Source organism: Mustela lutreola, chromosome 7 (genome assembly GCF_030435805.1).
Source record: "Mustela lutreola isolate mMusLut2 chromosome 7, mMusLut2.pri, whole genome shotgun sequence".
Lineage (NCBI taxonomy): Eukaryota > Metazoa > Chordata > Mammalia > Carnivora > Mustelidae > Mustela > Mustela lutreola.
Window position 1 is genome coordinate 27,225,107 of NC_081296.1, and position 19,364 is coordinate 27,244,470.

At 42.9% G+C, this 19,364-nt stretch overlaps 1 protein-coding gene across 6 annotated transcripts in view; it reads right to left on the bottom strand.

Moving 5' to 3' along the window:
* The window catches only part of APBA2 (amyloid beta precursor protein binding family A member 2), a 243,046-nt gene that overhangs the window by 138,493 nt on the left and 85,189 nt on the right, over positions 1 to 19,364 (bottom strand). The gene's annotated exons all lie outside the window — the stretch shown is intronic.

Here is a 19,364-nt window from a genome sequence, read left to right on the forward strand (position 1 = left end):
CCTCACTCGCTGCTGGTGGAATGGGATGGCACTGGGGTGACACTCCTCCTGGAGATCACCTGTTCACTGTACCACGTACCCAGGGGGCTTCAGCATCTATGACACATCAACCTCTATGACAAAATTCAAAGGTGAGTTTGGGTTAAGTTTTCTAGAAGAGACTCTCGAAAATAATATATTAGCAAAAGCTGAAAGGAACCGAAATTGTATGTGCCCCCAAACTGAGTATGAGACAAAGATCCTGGGCAGGGTCATCTGCGTCAACACTGAAACCAGCTCCTCACCACACACATACCACCAACAAATATGCAGCCTCTCATCTAGAAAAGAAAGGCAAGGAGGTGAATTTCACTTTCAGAACAGGGCTCTCCTCAAGCAAGGATTGCCCTGTGTATCCCTCCCCATGCACAGGCTGGGGAAACATACAGGGAGATGGTGGCTGGCTGGAAAAGTCTGCAGAAATGTTTCCACCCCCAGACCTCAGACATCTGGCAGGTAACCCAAGCCCACTGGAAGAGGGAAACGGTGTGGTCACTCTGGGGTCCACACCTGTGAATCCCCAGCCAGCTTTCAGAGTGGAGACATGGGTGGTGCACATGCAATGACTTCCTGCTTCAACAATCTCCCCCCAACTCTGATAAACCCACGATTTTTGAGGTGCCAGGACCTTAACCCACCTGCAAGGCCTCCTTTGGTTCAATGATACATTCCATTACCATTTCATTTTTACCTAAAGATTACTACAACCTGGACTCATCACCAAGGCCGGTGGTCTCTAATTCTGCTTCTATGGAGTGGGCTGGATGCTGGCCCTACAGGCAGACATCCAATGTTCTCAGACAGCCTCGTAAGGAAGTTTGCTCTCAATACGTCGTCAATGTGCCCTTCAGATGGTGGTGGTTGTCAAGGGCCTCTTGCTAGCCTCACTGTATCATAGTAATTTGCTGTTTTGTTTAGGTTCAACCTTAAGAATTTATTTTTCCAAGACTGTTCTTTAAGACAGGACTCCTGGGAGAACCAAATATAAATCCTCTACTGCCAAAGCAGAAATATATACAATCAGAATATTCTTACTGACCCAGCCTTGAGAGGAAGCTGATAGAATAGAAGAGAGGGCTGAGAGAAAGAAACTGGACCCATGATAAGGTCAAGCTGCTAGATCAAGCCTTGTCTGAAACCATGTGTTCCAACAATATGAGAAAGTTTATATTATGGTGAAATGAGTTTTCTATTAGATCCAGTGTCTTCATGGATGAGGAAACTGAGGCCCAGAGAGGTAACATGACTTTGCCAGCCTAGAGAGCAACGGAATGCAAGCTCAGTTATGTTGCATTAAGTCCTGCCTTGTGTCAAAAATCCTAGGCTGTGTTCATAGTGATTTACCCAAAACCCTTAATTCTTTTTTTTTAAGATTTTATTTATTCATTTGACAGAGAGAGATCACAAGTAGGCAGAGAGGCAGACAGAGAGAGAGGAGGAAGCAGAATCCCCGCTGAGCAGAGAGCCCGATGTGGGGCTCAATCCCAGGACCCTGAGATCATGACCCGAGCCAAAGGCAGAGGCCTTAACCTACTGAGCCACCCAGGCGCCCCCCAAAACCCTTAATTCTTTACAAGTGTGAAGACAGGTCAGATATCCAAGCCTTACACAATCAAAATCTGGCAGAAAGTATATTTAACTCGACCACATCTTTGGTACTTCTCCAAAAGCCACAGGACAAACCTAATTGGTCAGTGGGGATTCTATCAAACATACAAGAGAAACAGCACAATGTACATCCAACATTTCTGCACCACCTCCCTCTCTCAAAGATAACTCTGACCCTGACCCACACTTTCCTGCTCACAGAAAACGTCAAGGCAGCTTTCAGACAGAAATGTTCTCTTAATTAGCCTCATAAATAGGCACGGCTCTAGTGATCAGTTGGCTACGATTGTATTGGTCTTCCTTCCCTCCGTCCTTCCTTCTCTGTCTCTCTCTTTCCAGTTCTTTCTTTCTGATACAAAGGCCCAAGGACGGATTAGCAATATCATGTCTCAGCCTCACTGTCTGTGTGTTTTAGACCCAAGGGTCCAGAGGTAGGTGACTTTCTCAGAGTCAGAGCCTGGGGCCAAATGTACAAGGTCAGAGACCTGGGTTCATTTCACGTTGCACTGAGACTCCCTCCCCAGAAAACTGTGCCACAGAGAATGCCATCTGCTCAGCCAAGCCTGATGACCAAAGGCAAGTCTGAGCTCTGCCCAGAACCTGGATGACATCAGGGAAGCAGAAGCTTCCAGCTGCCCGTGGTCACCACAAGCCTCCACAGAGCAGCCATCCGCATGGAGAGGAACCCACACCTGGGACATGTGCAGCCTCCAGGGAAGAGGAAGGTTCAGTAGCAAGGCTGAAGGTTCTGGAAACCCACAAGAGTCACAAGCAACCTTGGGGAGCTAGCTGTGCCCTGAAGTCTCGGGAGTCAGCCTCCGTCAGAAGGCCCTGCCTGCTCTCTGCCCTCAGATCTCCCCCCACACCCAGTTGGTCCCTCTACCACACTAGCCCTTCCACGTGTCCAAACTGGCTCGTGGGGTCTGGCCCAACTCTGGCCCCATTCCTGCCCACCCCCACACTCTAGCCTTACCCCTCTCCTGCCTGGAAGCCTGTGCCGCCCTCCTGGGTCACCGAGTATAGTCACACACTGCCCCCATGGCTCTGCACTATGTCAGTGAGTAGCACGAGGACAGAGTATGACTCCCCCTTCCGTGTCCCAGCTTTTCCCTGGTGTGGCCTTCATGACATGCTCATCCTATTTCCGAGACAAGCAGGCCACTTGCTTTCTTGGCTGTGTAGAAGGTGGTGCTGCTGGCTGCTGAAGAGCAGAAGGGGTTCCCCGCCCCCAAAATGAAAAGCAAACATCACCCCGAGGAGTGAGGGTGAGCCCTGCCAATGGAAAAATTCACAGAACCAACAACACAAGACCCGTTCTAAGAGGACATCCAAGGAAGTGCGCACATGGTAAGCCAGGATTATGCCCAAGACTGCCAAGGGGGGACCGACGTTTGATGCAGTCATCTGTCCATGGGGACGACAGGGGGTGTCAGGAGGCTCCCCCACAGGAGAAGAGTGTCCCCTTCCTCACCCTGCTTCCCTGAGAAGGTCTGGTGGTCCTGCAAAGCTGCAGGGCTCTGTAACCCCTAGGCGGGCAGTAAAGAACCGGATGGGCAAATCAAATGATGTTGGGAAGATCACATGCTCAGCCAGGCAGGGGCTGATAGACTCCAAACAGATGGAACAAAGGCCCAAAGGAAATTCAATGAGACACTGTTTGTTCTCAACGCTGAGAGGAATGGACCAGGGTTTGGGAGGGCCACTTGCTGCTGAAGGATAAGGAGTGGGGGCAGAGCAGAATGGCCAGTGACAGAAGAGGACCAGCAGAAAGAAAACTGGTGCCCAGGCAGGACCCACCAAGGAAGAGCCAAGAAGCAATCAGGAGAGGAGAGGCAGGTATGAGGGAATCCAGAAGCCTGGTCTGGAAATGGGATGGGGCCAGGCAGGAGATGAGTGCAGTGCACCCTGGCAGGTGCTCAGAGCTCTCCTCTCGAACTTCTAGAAAGCTGAGTAGGCTGCAGCTATTGCTGCCACACCAGGTATAGTGAAGCCACAGTGGGTGGACCTGTAGGTCAGTGGGGTCAGACCTGTAGGATTTTAGGATCTTAACATCCCCGGATGTGGCAGGTGAAGAGCCCTTTGCTCTCATCGAATGCTGTGGACCATTAAGCAGTTCAGGCCTAAGGCTCAAGGTGTTTTCCATCCAACTCCTGCTGGGAGAAGAAACTCTCCACCACCTGCTGCATTTCAGGTTGTAGAGATGGAAACCACAGGGTGCTCCATTCCATGCCGACCCTCATAAAGGAACACGAACCCACCACGGAGACCATGGAATCCTCACGGCTGATGCTATTACATCTCACAAGACGCCAATACAGCTTTATGATTTAAAGGCAGACTCTCAGGCGCCTGGGTGGCTCAGTGGGTTAAGCTGCTGCCTTCGGCTCAGGTCATGATCTCAGGGTCCTGGGATCCAGTCCCGCATCGGGCTCTCTGCTCAGCGGGGAGCCTGCTTCCCTCTCTCTCTCTGCCTGCCTCTCTGTCTACTGTGATCTCTCTCTGTCGAATAAATAAATAAATAAAATCTTTAAAAAAAAATAAAGGCAGACTCTCTCTTAGAGAACATTAGCAATTGTGGCTCCCTTGGGTGGGCTCAGAGTGGGCTTCATGGCCCAAGAACCGGACTGGAGGGGCCCCTCACTAAAATCCTCTAGGGAGTGAGTGCTACTCATCAAGGGGGCACAGAAAGCCCCATCACTATCCCTGGCCCTATTAACTTCAGGTGGCCTCCCCTTTCCCACAGTTCAGACACTCAGCCGTGTTTCCGGAAGACTCCAGAGCTCAGAACCCAGGGCCAGCCTGAACAAAGGTGGCCACAGCTGTCTTCTTGTTCTCTGTGACAGTGAGGAAGACTGCTTACAAGTCCCACACTGCAACACGGCAAGCACAAGCTGGGTTAGTGGCATGAACAAGTGGGTAGCACACCTGTGCCTTCCCTTGGCAAACACTCAAGAGGGACAGGGCTCTCCCCTTTGAGTGAGAGGGAAAGGGGGCAAAGGGAGGGAGAAAGATGCTAGCCCACCAAGCACACCAACCCTTGCCAAAGGCCTCCACAGCTTGGCCTCACTACACTCTGGTGAAAGAGACCTGTTTTGTTTTGTTTTCCTCATGTGTCAGCTTTGGACAATGTGGCTCAGAGCAGTTATCGAGCCCCTGTGTGTCAGAGCTGGGATTTGAACGGAGGTCTGCCTGAGACCTGACTTCCTCTTCACTGAGGATGGGACAGACAGGTATGTGGCCCAAAGGTCCCAGTTTCTGATTATTTGGTAGTCACGTGGCAGCCAGTGAGTAACATTCTTTCTGTGTGCTGCTTAGCATATCTGTGCTAAGCATCAAGGCATCTTCTAGAAAGAGTATGTGCCTGACACAGATGAGAGCAGAAAGGAAGCTGATACAGGAGCCTGTCTGGAAGATGCCTCACTTTCCCCAATTCCAGAATACTTCAGGGGGCCGATGTGCTGGACAGAAGCCACCCAGAGAACCTGAGGCAGCCCCCAGCACGCCAGCAGCTGAGTGTGCCCTAATGAAGCAGGGTCTCCTCATTCACCGCCTTCACAGGTTAGCAGGAGGCTGAATCCCAGTGGATGCAATGAGGAAGCTCCCACTTTGAGCATCCAAACTGAGCATTCAGTTAGGAAGGATCCTGGATGGGGTCACACACTAACAAAGAAGAAAAACAGTAGTGTCAGAGGAACCTGACCAGTGAGGCAAGGTTTACTTCTGCATTCTGTGTAGACTTTATTAAAGTCAAAAACCCAGCCACTAGTAACCCACCAGGGCTACAAGGTCTTACAGGTGAGCTTTAACAGGACCATCAAGGAACAGATCACCGTCTTATATGAACCACTTTTCAGAAAATGGAACGTTATGGGTCCAAAATAACCTCTGTACTAAAGGCAAAGGAAGACAGAATAAGAATGGTAAATTTTGGCCAAACTGACTTATAAACATAGATGCAAAACTCTGAAATGAAACCTTAGCTGAGTGTACCTGGCAATTTCTAAGGAAACAAACACATCATGATAAAATGCAGGTTTATCCCAGGAATGCCAAGTTGGTGTAATGTTAGAAAAGCTGTTAATGCAATCACATAAGTCATGCCATGAAAAGATCATCTCAGTCATACAGAAAAACCATTTCATAAAATTCAACATGCATTCATAATTAAAGATGAAAAAAAAAAAACCTCTTAGGAAATGAGGAGCCAAATGAGGGGTGTTCTTGAACAGAGTGTGCACCTAGCCCACAGCAAACAGCCAGTTTGATGGTGGGTCATTAGCTATGGCCCCCACAGGAATAAGGAAAAGACAAGAACTCACAGCCTCACTGCATCTTCTTAACAATGTCCCACCACTCCTAACCAAAGAAATAAGAAAAAAAAAAAAAATCAAAGAATGAGGATTGAATTGGATGAGATCCACCTGGAATTATATGTGGGGGCCATGACATCCATGGAGAAAATCCAAGAGTCTACAAACCACTCTGCAAGGTTGCTGAAAAGCAGATCAACATACCCGCTCAACAACTATCACAAAAGGTCCTTTCGAAAGAGATGCCACATGGACAGTAACCACAAATAGAAACCCAGCAAGAAATCTAATGTAAAAATACAAGACCTTTAAGGAAAATACCTCTTGATTTATTGAAGGACATAAAAGAAGACCTATTAAAATTAGGTTTTCATAAGCTATGAGTATATATTTTTATTTGGGGTGTTGTCTTCTAAATGAAGGGGGGATGGCTGAGTCAGGGTCAAGGCAGATCCACTGGGGTCCAGGATGTCCATCTCTTCAGGAACTGGAGCACTTTGTACTTCTCCACAACCTGACCAACAAAGAGTGCAAACTTGGACTTTTGCCAATCTAAGCCGTGGTATCTCAGGATAAAATTATCTCAGGATAATTTTAATTTACATTTTTCTTACAAGAGAAGCTGAACATCTTTTTATACATTTAAAAGACCATTTGTATTTATTTCTCTGTAAACCATCTGTTCACATATTTTTACCTATTTCCTATTTGGGCTTTGGCCTATTCCTTTTAATTTTTATTAATTCCTTATATTTTAGGAAAATAAGCTTTCTTCGTGACCTAACTTGCAATTGTTTTTTCGTGGCTTATTATTTGATTTTTTTTTTTTTTTTTTACTTTGCTATGATATCCTCCTCCCCCACTGGAAAGACTTTTATCCCTAATGCAACTGAATTTATCAATCTTTTTTATGTTATTTTGGATTTTGAGTCATAATTTCTCTCATCTGCATTTTCTTCCAGTACTTGTGGCAGCTATCTATCCATCTAGAACCATCTGAAATATATGCTGGTAGATGATAAAAGATATCAATTAAGTTTTATCTTTATCCAAATAGCTATTGTTAGATAATGAAAATATATATTGGTCTCTGCCCCAGTTCCTGGCAGAGGGACTCTTTTCTCATTTCCTAAGTGATAGGAGTGCTAGGAGCATCTTTTGTTATCATTTGATCTCTGACCTCAGTTCCTAATACAGGGTTCCTGAAACCCTTGTAATCTCCTGGGTGACTGGAGTATCTTTGTTCTAATGAGAGAAATCTTGGTGGGCTCCTGGATGGTTCTTGGATGGGGCGGGGGGGCTGGTCACCAAAAAGTATAAAAGTATAAGGTGTGATTCATATTCTCTTGAGAAGGGAGAGGGGCTAGAAATGGAATTAGTGATTCATCATGCCCACATGAGGCAAAAGTATGGGGTACAGAGAGCCTCCACATTAGTAAACACAACTACACCAGTAGGGTGACACTCCCCAACTCCACCAGGACAGAAGGTCCTGCACTCAGGACCCTGCCAGACCTTGTCCTATGTACCTCTGTATCCTTTATCATACCCTGTGATAAACTGGTAAACATAAGTGAGTGTTTCCCTCAGTTCCCTGAGCCACTCTAGCAAATTAATTGATTAATGAATTAATTCAAGGAGGAGGTCAGGGGAACCTCAGATTTATAGCCAGTCAATTACCTGGACTTATATCTGGCATCTGAAGGAGAATGGGAACAGTCTCATGGGACTGAGTTCTTAACCTGTGGGATCTGACGCGACCTCTAGGAAGAGAATGTCAAAACTGAGTTAAAATATAGGACACACAGCTGTTGCTTGTGTGTGGAACAACCCCACACACCTGGTGTCAGAAGTGTGACTACAAAGGAAACACATGGCAGGGGGAAGAGGAGGTTGGGTTTTTTCCCACTCAAGAGAAAAGACGCAATTTTCCCCATTCCGCAATCCAGTCATCCCCAAACTATTTTTTTTTTTAAAGATTTTATTTATTTATTTGACACAGAGAGATCACAAGTAGGCAGAGAGGCAGGCAGAGAGAGAGAGAAGGAAGCAGGCTCCCTGCTGAGCAGAGAGCCCGATGCAGGACTCGATCCCAGGACCCTGAGATCATGACCTGAGCCGAAGGCAGCGGCTTAACCCACTGAGCCACCCAGGCGCCCCCAAACTATTTTTTTAAAGGTTCCCTCTGCTAACATTTTATTTAGGAATTTTACATCAATATTCCTAAGTAAGACTGATGTGTTGACTTCTTTTACCAAATAATCTTGAGATTTCCATTTTTTTCTATGCTCTAGAATGATTTAAGTAGAACTGAGATAATCCATTATCTGAAGATTTGATGGACTTCTCATGTGAAGCTATATAGGTTTGAAGGTTTTTCTCTATTTTTTTTTCCCAAGGAAAATTGGTTTGTTTAAATGTTATGTGTCTACTGGGGCCCATTTGGGTAAATCCATTTTCCTAGAGAAGTACTCTTTTTTCCAGGACTTCACATTTATTTGCACAGTATTATAAAGAGTAAATTTTAATGTTTTTTTAACATGTTCTATTTTATTGATTATTTCCCTATTGTCATTTCTTATTTTATATATTTGTTCCCCCCATAATTAGGTGAGATACTGGCTTGTTCATTTGATTTCTTACCTAAAAATTAGCATTTTATTGTTTATTACTTTTATATTTTTCTCTGTTCTAATTTATTAGTTTCCAACTTTACGCTTATTTTCCATTTTGCTCTCACTCAGTTATTTGGTTGCTTTAACACTGAGTTTGATGTTCCTTCATTCATTTATTTTTTTATTTTAAGGCACAACTTTATGTGCACCTCATAGACTGAAGGATTTATAGAGTTTAATCGTGTGATTTTCCAAGCTGAAAGGCCTTTTCATTTTTTATCTTATGATTAACTTTTAGTTTTATTGCACTGTGGTGACAGAACCTTGTATGGATCATTTTTATGTTACAAGAACGTACTGAAGTGTTTTTTTTGTAACCTAACAGATGTCAACTGTCACAAATGTTCCATGTGTTCTGGAAACAAAGTTGTATCCTCTATTATCGGAGTACAAACTCACTCCAGTATGGTGGGGGCATAGTCTTTTGTCTCCTTCACACATCTTGGATAGCAAGTGGCTGTCATGGTCTCCAGAATGAGTATGCTTCTGTCCATATCTCCTGCTTCACAGGTCCTTCAAGGAGGTTCTTCGATGTTCAGTGTGGCACTCATAGCCACAATTATATTTGCTCTGTGAATTGCAGCCTTTTATTACACTGTATCCCTCTGTTTCATTTCATGTCTTTGGCATGAATTCTCCCTTGGTAATGTTGACCTTAAAAACAAAATCTCAAAAAGAGCCAGCCATTTTACCAGCAAAATGAGTTTATTCAGGAATAGCAAAGGAATTACGATGCAGGACAAGCAAACTAGGTCAAACCATAGGCAAATTCAGAGAACAGAGAAGGGCTTGCATTTAAGGGAAAGGAGGAAGTTGGGAGGGGCCGTTTCACAGAGTTGAGAGTGGCAACAGCTTCTTATTGGCTAGGATTGGCAGTTTCTCGTTGGCTCAGCTATTGCTGGGCAAGGAGAACTTCTTCCTTCCTCTTGCTGAGGTAGAGAGAGTAAGTCTTCTCCAGCAGGGATTTGGGCAGTACTATGTAAGAGCTCCGCCTTTGGTGCTTCCTGGCTTTGTTTTGTTTTGTTTTAACATATAATGTGTTATTTGTTTCAGGTTTCCTTTATTTATTTTCACAGTTGAAATCAGGATTAAAACCCCTAATTTTCTTTTTCTTTCTGCTGGCTTCATTTCTGTACACCCTCCCATTCTTTCCAGCCTTTATAGTTACTTTGTTTCAGGTATGACTTCCTTAAACACCACTGCATGAACTAGTCTGAAAGTCTTCTACTTGCTGGATTAAATCCACCTACCCAGCGAAGGAAACAATCAACAAAACTAAAAGGCACCCTACTGAATGGGAAAAGATATTAGCAAACTGCATCTCTGATAAAGGGTTGGTATTCAAAATATATAAAGAACTTACAAAATTCAAAACACACCAAAAAAAAAAAAATCCAGTTTAAAAAGTGGGCAGAAGACATGAAAAAGATATTTCTCCAAAGAAGACTTCCAGATGCCCAACAGACACATGAAAAGATGCTCATCACCACATACCATCAGGGAAATGCCAATCAAAACTACCATGAGATATCACCTCCTACAAGTCAAAATGGCTAATTCAAAAACACAAGAAACAACAGGTGTTGGTTAGAATGTGGAGAAAGGGGAACCCTCCTACACTCTTGGTGGCAATGCAAACTGGTGCAGCACCCTGGAAAACAGTATGGGAGTTCCTCAAAAAGTTAAAAATAGACCTATCCGGGAGGGGGCGGGCAGGGGTGGCTCAGCTGGTTAAGCATCTGCCTTTGGCTCTGGTTGGGATCAAGCCCCGCACACTGGGCTCCCTGCTCAGTGGAAAGCCTGTTTCTCTCTCTGCCTGCTGCTCTGCCTACTTGTGCTCTCTCCCTAACTCTCTGTCAAATAAGTAAATAAAATCTTTCAAAAAAAAGAAAAAATAGACCTACCAGCAATTAAACTACCAGGTATTCACCCAAAAGATACAAAAATACTAATTTGAAGGGATACATGCACCATGATGTTTACAGCAGCATTATCAATGGTAGCCAAATTATGGAAAGAGCCCAAATGTCCATCAACTGAAGAATGCATAAAGATGAGGATACACACACACACACACACACACAATGGGATATTACTCAGCCATCCAAAAGAATGAAGTCTTGCTATTTCCAACAACATGGATAGAGCTAGAGAGTATTATGCTAAATGAAATTAAATCAGTCAGAGAAAGACAAATACCATCTGATTTCACTCATGTGGAATTGAAGAAATAAAACATATGAGCAAAGGGAAAAGAGAGAGAAAGAGAGGTAAACCAAGAAACAGACTCTTAACTACAGAGAACTGGTGGTTACCAGAGGATAGGTAGGTGGGGGATGGGTTAAACAGGTGATGGGGATTAAGGACAGCACTTGTGTGATGAGCACTGGGTGATGTGTGGACTTGTTGAATCACTATATGTATACCTCAAACTAATATCACACTCTATATTAACTAACTGGAATCTTAATTAAAACTTGGAAAAAAAGATGTAAACATTAAAAAACTCATAAGCAGAAGCAAAAACAAATACATACATCAATATTCTTTAAATAGATTTAAAAAAATAAATCCACTTCAATTTCTCAGTGTGTTTGATTTCAGCTCTGTCATGTTCTTTTGTGTTGTAGTTACCATGTGTATTTCACTTTGTAGTCTATTTTCTTCATTCCCTTAGGTTCTTTTTTCCCATTTGGGTATTTAGGAAAGTAGATATTTTGACTTTGCTACTGGTAGGGCAATCCATGAGCTTATTCTAACTTGCCTTTCTCCTTAGTTCACCTTATTTCCATTTCGTCAATTTTCATACATTTCTATCTACTCTTCCACATCTACCCCTACCCTTGCTTTAGTTCTTACACATGCAATTAAAAACCATATTAATACTCACTATCCTTTTGCCAAGGCTGCCCCAACTATCTTTTCACTGAGTAAAATCTGTCCTCTATTGCACAGCATACATATATTTGACAGAGTGGGGTTGTTTTTAACACCTCCATCCTCTATACGACAACTATATTTGCAGGAGTAATCACAATAATAACTAGTAATTGTCATTATTTGCTTGGTTTGATCTGTAACTTAAACAATTTTTTTTTAATTTCCATTTTAAAGATATGATTCAAATTCAGTAGAGTATTTCCTGTATCGACTATTTTGCTAATAAACAGAAGTATCACACTTCATAGTCTATGCTCTGTTTTACTGTTTCAACTTTAAATACAAATAAAGGGGCACCTGGGTGGCTCAGTGGATTAAGCCTCTGCCTTCAGCTCAGGTCATAATCTCAGGGTCCTGGGATGGAGCTCCACATCAGGCTCTCTGCTCAGTGGGGAGCCTGCTTCCCTGCCCTCTCTCTGCCTGCCTCTCTGCCTACTTGTGATCTCTGTCAGTCAAATAAATAAATAAAATCTTTAAAAAAAAATAAACACAAAGATGCCACATGGTCACAAAAAATGACAGAATTGGAGAAACGCAAATTCTGTTTCTTTGTCTTCACAATTACTGGACTAGCATTGTTTATTTCTACATCTACTGTTCAAATGCAAGAATGTGCAGTTCCATGGAAGAAGCCTGTCCATGAAAGGAACTTGAGTGATTCTGAATGGTTATAACTTGACTCTCAAAATATCCATGCATACCTGAGTCTACGTATGTCAGAGGGTGACTAAGGGGGAGTTCTTTAAATTCAGTGCCATGTAGAAAACAATGTTTATTAAACCATAAGTAATACAGATGTGCTCATGTGAACCCTGTGCACGTTACTAAAATGCCAATAATGGGAAAAATTGCTTAGAAATTATACCAAAAAGATATTTTTTTTCTTCAGGAGGGACATTTCACACTAACATTCTTTAACAGTGCTGGAACGCAGTGATAATAAAATGCAGACCAACTTTTAGTCAGTTTTATCAGTGTTTTTAAATTATCTGCAGATGAAGCAACTCATTGCCTGCATCCAGCGAAGACCACTTCTGCTGTCCCCAGCACACCACAAATTCTGGTGGATTCTTTAAATAGGGCTGGTGGGTACAATATTCTTCTATTTCTTGCGTCTTTTAACTGTTTTTTTAAAACCTTGATACTTCAAGAAGAGTTGGCTGGATACAAAACCTTTAGCTCCCTTTTCTTCCTTGAGTTTCTTGAAAATATTGTGCCACTGTTGTCATTGTCACAAAGTCAGACGTCTACCTGGTTTTCTTTCCTTTGTAAGTAACTTGGTCGTTTTGTCCAGAGGTGCAGCTGATGGTACATATATCTTTACTTATATTTATGGTACATTTATCTTTAAAGTCTAATAGCTTTAAAGCATAATTTTGAGTAGACCATTCCCAAATGATCGTAGACTACAGGTGGTCACTGAACAATGAGGACATTAGGGGTGCTGATCCCAACATAGCTAAAAATCCACATGTAACTTCTGAGTTCCCAAAAACTAAATGACTAACAGCCTACCACTGATGGGAAGCCTTATAATTAACAAGCAGTTTAGATTAACACATACTCTGTATGTTCTCTGTATTATCTACTGTGTTCTTACAACAAAGAAAGCTAGAGAAAAGAAAATGTTAAGTAAATTTTAAGATTTAAATTTTAATATTTATAGTATTGTACTATCCTTCTCAAAAAAAAAAAAAAAAAAACAAAAAACCCACTAAGAAGTGGACCCATGCAGTTCACACCCATGTGGTTCAAGGGCCAGCTGTGTTTCTGGGCAGATTCAGATATTGTTTCAGGAATTTATTCCTGAATTACAGATTTAATTTTAGTTCTATTCCATTGCTTCTCTTTTCTTCCTCAGGGTCTCTAACTATAGGTATGTTGGATCTTTTTCCAACTGTCTGTATGTTTGGGGACTTTCCATCTCTCTTCTATTTCTTTCCATCTCTTTTCATTTTCTTGATTCTATATATTTCTATACTTACTGTACTTTCACTGGCATCTACTGTCCCCTTGGACACCTCATAATATACCACTAATTTCAGAGATAATTTTATTTTTTCTTCCATTCCTTTCCTTAGTAAAAAAGAAAGAAAGAAAGAAAAAGAAAGCTTATTTTCCTTAGTTTAATAAACTTCCACTTCATATCCCCTAGTGTTTGTCCATTTCCAGTCTATTTTTTTTTTAATTTCTTGACTCATGGTGTTTTTTTTTTTTTACATTTGCAATTGCTTGTTAATTATAATGCATTTCTGTTTCTTTGTTTCTTGACTCTTCATACGCCTAAATATTTTGTGACTCATCTTTTTTTCTTAACAGTAACATTGTATGGATTCTAGGTTTATTTAAATTTATATTTATTTTCATTAGTCTCTCCAGTTTGCCTGGACCAGCAATCTCAGGAGAGGGACTCGGCAGGGGAGGCGGTTGGGTGCAGTAAGTAAGTGGGATTTTTGTGGCTTGCTTGGGAACCTGGTTTAGTTTTATCTTCCTTTCTGACGACTCTTAAGTATAGCTTCTTTAATAAATAACAGACGTTTTCTTTCGCTCCCTCTTTTCCTTTCCTCTTCCCTCCCCTCCCCTCTCTTCCTCTTTCTCTTCCTCCTTTTTCTCCTCCTTCCCCTCCTCCTCTCTCCCTCCCCACCTTGCCCTGCCCCACCCCCCTCCTCAAACTTTACCCCCTCCCACTCACCCCCAATTTGGTCTTTCTCATTCTCATTCTTTGATGCTTTGTTTCACTAAATTCCTTACCTCCATCTGGTTCCCTCCTCCTTTTAAATCTCCAGGAGGCACTATGCTTCTCAAGTTGTATCCCTCTCCCCGAAGAACCTCTGACCTCATACACTTTCCAAGCCCCTCTTTTTCACTCCCTCAATAGCCAATACTTGATTTATTAGATCTTAGACCTACTCCTGGCATCTCCCCACTGAGGGTAGGGTGATCTCTCTCTCTCTCTCTCTCATCCTGTATGAAGTTTTCTGAATGCAGGCTTCCTGATGACTGTGAATTACAAGACATTAGGATGGATTTTACAGGTTACTTTAAATATGACAAGTTGTAGGCTTGGACTTTGCTACACAGAAAAAATGAAGTGCGCTTCAAAATGTTCCTTTAAAAACAGTAGTAGTGTTAATAATAACAGCCATCAGAAAACGCATGAGTCTCTGTAGTTTACTTTCAAGACCACCAGCATGTGTCTTTGTGGTTGTTTCATATCAGACTGTGTAGTATGCCTTGAATGATTTTGATTTTTGCAGAATAATGGGAAGCGTTTTATATTATTCTGCCACATACAGGAAAATGTGAGAAGAGACAAGATGCAAAGTCACCCCGTCTCAAAACTCACATTTCAACTTGAACAAGCAGGGAAAAGCTCTAATGCGTTTCTGAGACACGTGGATTTTCAAAGCTGGGCAGGCTGTTAGGAGGTTCCTCAACTCTTGCCTCACTTGAGAGATGCTGGTGTTTCCTTGGCAGACACAACACCTCAGACAAGCCTTGGGAGGAAGTGCTGCACTCTCTCCAGTTCTGGCTTAGACACCTACGTGGGAACATTCCAGGAACTACAAAATGATTCAGACCGGCGTTCGTCACCATCCCCACCTGGAATATCGTAAGCTTTGGCTCCGTTCATTCCTTTCCATTTTTAGTCTTTTCATTTCAGTCACATGGGAAATCTACCCTTTGGGTGTTGTGTTAACTAGGGGCTAGCTTCCTTCTCTAGACTCCCCCCTCAAATCCCTCTCTGGACAGTCCAGGGCTCAGGAGACTAATGACTGGTACCTTGCTTGCCAGAACGTAGCTTGATCTGTGATGTAAAGGTTTCAAACCCTACTCTGTGTTCCCTTCTGTCTCTACACTCAGGGTCCCCAAAGAATATTCAGTTATTTCATTTTTATTTTTTAAATGAAGTCAAAACTGCTTTACTGCCTAAAAACCTGCTTCAATTCTGTCTGGTCCAGCTTGCCAGTTAGGACTGACTTGGTATAATCAGAACTATCTAAGGGAGCACCATGGGGCTGTCCATCCAGTCATCTGGTCTCATTGGAACTAATCAGAACATATGTAGATTCAATATGAATACCATAGCTCTCCAGACCTAAAATCAGTCTTACCATATGAGGCCCAAGCACACAAACCTTCCAAGTTTTCCCATTCCCTACGAAAACAGAATCCAGACTTAAATGACCTGTCTTACTTCTTTTGCCTGTCACTGTGCACACAAACACACACGCATCCTTGTCACTCACACTACTAGGCTACCTGTGTTCCACAGCCAACATGGAGTCACCAACAGCTGGGCTCAGACTCACACAGGTGATAGCTGCCCACCTCCTCGACCAGCAGACACTCCCTGGTCCCAGTGACAGCTCCTCTCCATGTATGCTTCAGACCCAGTCCAATTAATGACTCAGAACAAACAATAATTACCCCCCAAGTTAGTGAGGACCTGCCAAGAGTTCACGCCACAGCACCCACGTTGACAAAACTCCATGCCATGCAGACCTCCCCCGTATCCTATGCTTCTTTCCTGTGTGAAGTTCTTAGACGTCCAGCCTCCAGAACCATACAACAATACATTTCTGTTGCGTAAGCACCCTGGTCTATGGTACTTTGTGATAGCGGCCATGACCGACTAATATGGTGCCATTCTGTAGTTCTCCTTGTCTATTTCCATCTCATATGTAAAAGAAAGTCTGTTGGAGACAAAGGCTTAATAAAAGGGGCCAGTCACAAAGTAACAGTCCTTAGGATGGCCACTACCAGGAAAGTGAGTAAGGTCTCAGGCGGGTCATTCACCCACACAACTGAAGACATTCAGCACTGCCCAGAGCCACAAGGTAGTGCCTGGTGACAAGAGGGTCCACACCACCACTCACCACAGTTACCTCTAGGAATTCATGGAACTGGCTAGAACAAGGGTAGACAAGTTTCCCAGGGCCTGTGCCCCCCAGCATCCCAGCACAGCCTCTCCTTTGCTATCGTGTCTAACCTGGCCACTTGGCATCTGAACAGTACACTCCACATAGACATAAATGTTGCTTACTCTTCTCCCCCTGTTGCCTTTTTTTTTTTTTTTTTTTTGGCCCAAATCATATTCTTCTGTAACACAAATAGGGGAAAGTTGCAGGATCTTGCTCCCCACAAGGTGTTCTCCCACCAACAACTGACAGAGGCCACTCTTCCCTTCCAAATCTACCTTCTGGTGCTGTTTGGAACTGAACTAGTGCCTTGGCAGAACCACAGAAAAGAACAGATGTGCTCCAAGGGCTCAGATAATCAGTGGCATCCTATCAAGAGCACAGGCAATAAGCAAAACCTAGAGGCAGGGCGTGGGGAGATGGCAATGTTGTCAGCGGCATGGTTTTGAAATCTCCTGAAATGCCCACGTAAAACAAATATAGCAACTGTAGATTAAAACCCAGAAACCAAAGACAATATTTACAAAACAACTAGGTAGCAATGTTTCCCTATAAACCCCAAAATACAAGCAGGTGGGAAGAGACTACCAACAGCCTCAAGACCTGTGTGGGTCTTGACATGAGCAGAACCAACCAGGAAAGCAGCAGGGTGTCTAAGAAACCTGACAACAGGGGAGACCCAGACTATCCAACAGACATTCACAGGAAAACCCAACAGAGACTCTGGGGAGGGTGTTGTCCGCAGCAGTAGTGGGATAAAGAGTTCACAGTCGGTACCAATGAGTTCTGGACTCTCCAATAGGAAACCAGGGCTCCCTTCCAACTCAGGACCCACATGGAGGATCCCCACTTGGATTGGCATCAAAATTAAACAGAACGTTGACTGCAGAGACGAAGGAAAGAGAAGGTCCAGGTACAAGTGGGGAAAGGAAATAGTGAATCTCAGGAGGTCACACTTTTATGTAACACGGTATATAAATACCAGAAGACAAAACTATATGTGCATAGAAAAGCTCTCCTAAACCACATCTCTTTCCAAAAGTTCACGAAAATGAATTTCACATTAAAAAGAACAACAACAACAGAAAATCAAGATCAAATACCATTATATGACACCCTGATAAGGAAAAAAGGAGCTGGGGGGAGAGAACAAGGAGCAAAATAACATCCCTTCAGGTAATAAAAGCATGCCAAAAATGTATGCCTGCACAAATCAAAAACATAAAAATTGTTCCAAACTGAACTGAAAGAAATTAAGAAAAAACATGAAACAACATGAATCAAAATTAAAAATATTCAGAAATCAGATGTCAGGGCTCAGGAAAGAATTAGATGTGTTTTCATTAAAAGAAAGCAATTATTCCAGAAATTAAGACTAAACTAGAAGGAATGCAAGAGCAAAGAAAAAGAACAGACAATCCCATTGCAAAATACAAGATGAAGAGGAGGAAAAGTGTGGAAAGCCAAAAATGAGGTAAAAAAAAAAGAAAAAAAAGAATTGTAGGGACGCCTGGGTGGCTCAGTTGGTTAAGCAGCTGCCTTTGGCTCAGGTCATGATCCCAGCGTCCTGGGATCGAGTCCCACATCGGGTTCCTTGCTCAGCAGGGAGCCTGCTTCTGCCTCAGCCTCTGCCTGCCATTCTGTCTGCCAGTGCTCGCTCTCTCCTCCTCTCTCTCTCTGGTAAATAAATAAAATCTTTAAAAAAAAAAAAAAAGAATTGCAGAGCAAGTGACAACTACTGAAGGTGAGCAAACAAGATCTAGCACATTCATAACCAGAGTTCATAAAGAAAAAAACCAAAGTGGGGGAGGAGGGGAAACAAATACTGAAAACCTCAAGAAACTTTCTTGAAATTGAAAACAGAAAAGTGAGGCACCTGGGTGTCTCAGTCAGTTAAGCCTCTGCATCTGGCTCAGATCATGATCTCAGGGTCCTGGGATTGAGCCTTGTGTGGGGAGCAGGGAGTAGGGAACCTGCTTCTTCCTCTCCCTCTGCTCCTCTCCACTGCTCATGCTCTCTCTTACTGTTTTCTCCCTCTCAGAAAAAAAATTTTTTTCTTAAAAAAAGTGAAATTACATATTGAAAAAGCCCACCATGTACTTAAGAATGCTACCCCAGCATGACCAACATCAAGACATACCCTAATAAAATTACTACACACACACACACACACACACACACACAATATCCATTGAGCATATCAAAATAAAAGAGGACACATAAGAGAAAGTAAACGAGGTAACTGTCAAACTTTTGGACAACTATGATTACTTCCAGAATAATTAAGACACTCAAGGATCTACTATAAAGGAAAAACTGCCTTTCAAGTATGAAGGACAGAGGAAACTGATTCCAAAATGCAAAGACATAATGATTTCCATCTCATGAGGTCTTCCTGACCTACTGGAAGGCAAGCATCAGAAAATCAAAATGACCAGCAAGGCACTGACATAAGAACCAGTGACTATATTAGTTTGCTAGAGCTGCCATGACAAAGCATCTAAAACTAAGTGGCTTAAACAACAGAAATATATTGTCTCACAGTTCTGGAACCTACAAGTTTGAGATCAAGGAGCTGGCAGGAGCTATAAGTTTTGAGATCAAGGAGCTTCCTTCTGAAGGCTGTGAGGAAAAGATCTGCTCCAGACCTCTCTCCTTGGCTTGGAGATGGCCATATTCATCTTCATATTGCATTCTTATATCTTCACATCATCTTTCTTCTGTATGTACCTGTGTTCAAATGTCCTCTTCTTATAAGGACACCATTGTATTAGATTTGGGGCCCACCCTTGATCAACTCTGTGAAGACTATTCATCCAAATAAAACCACATTCTGAGACACCAGGAGTTAGGACTTCAACATATGGATT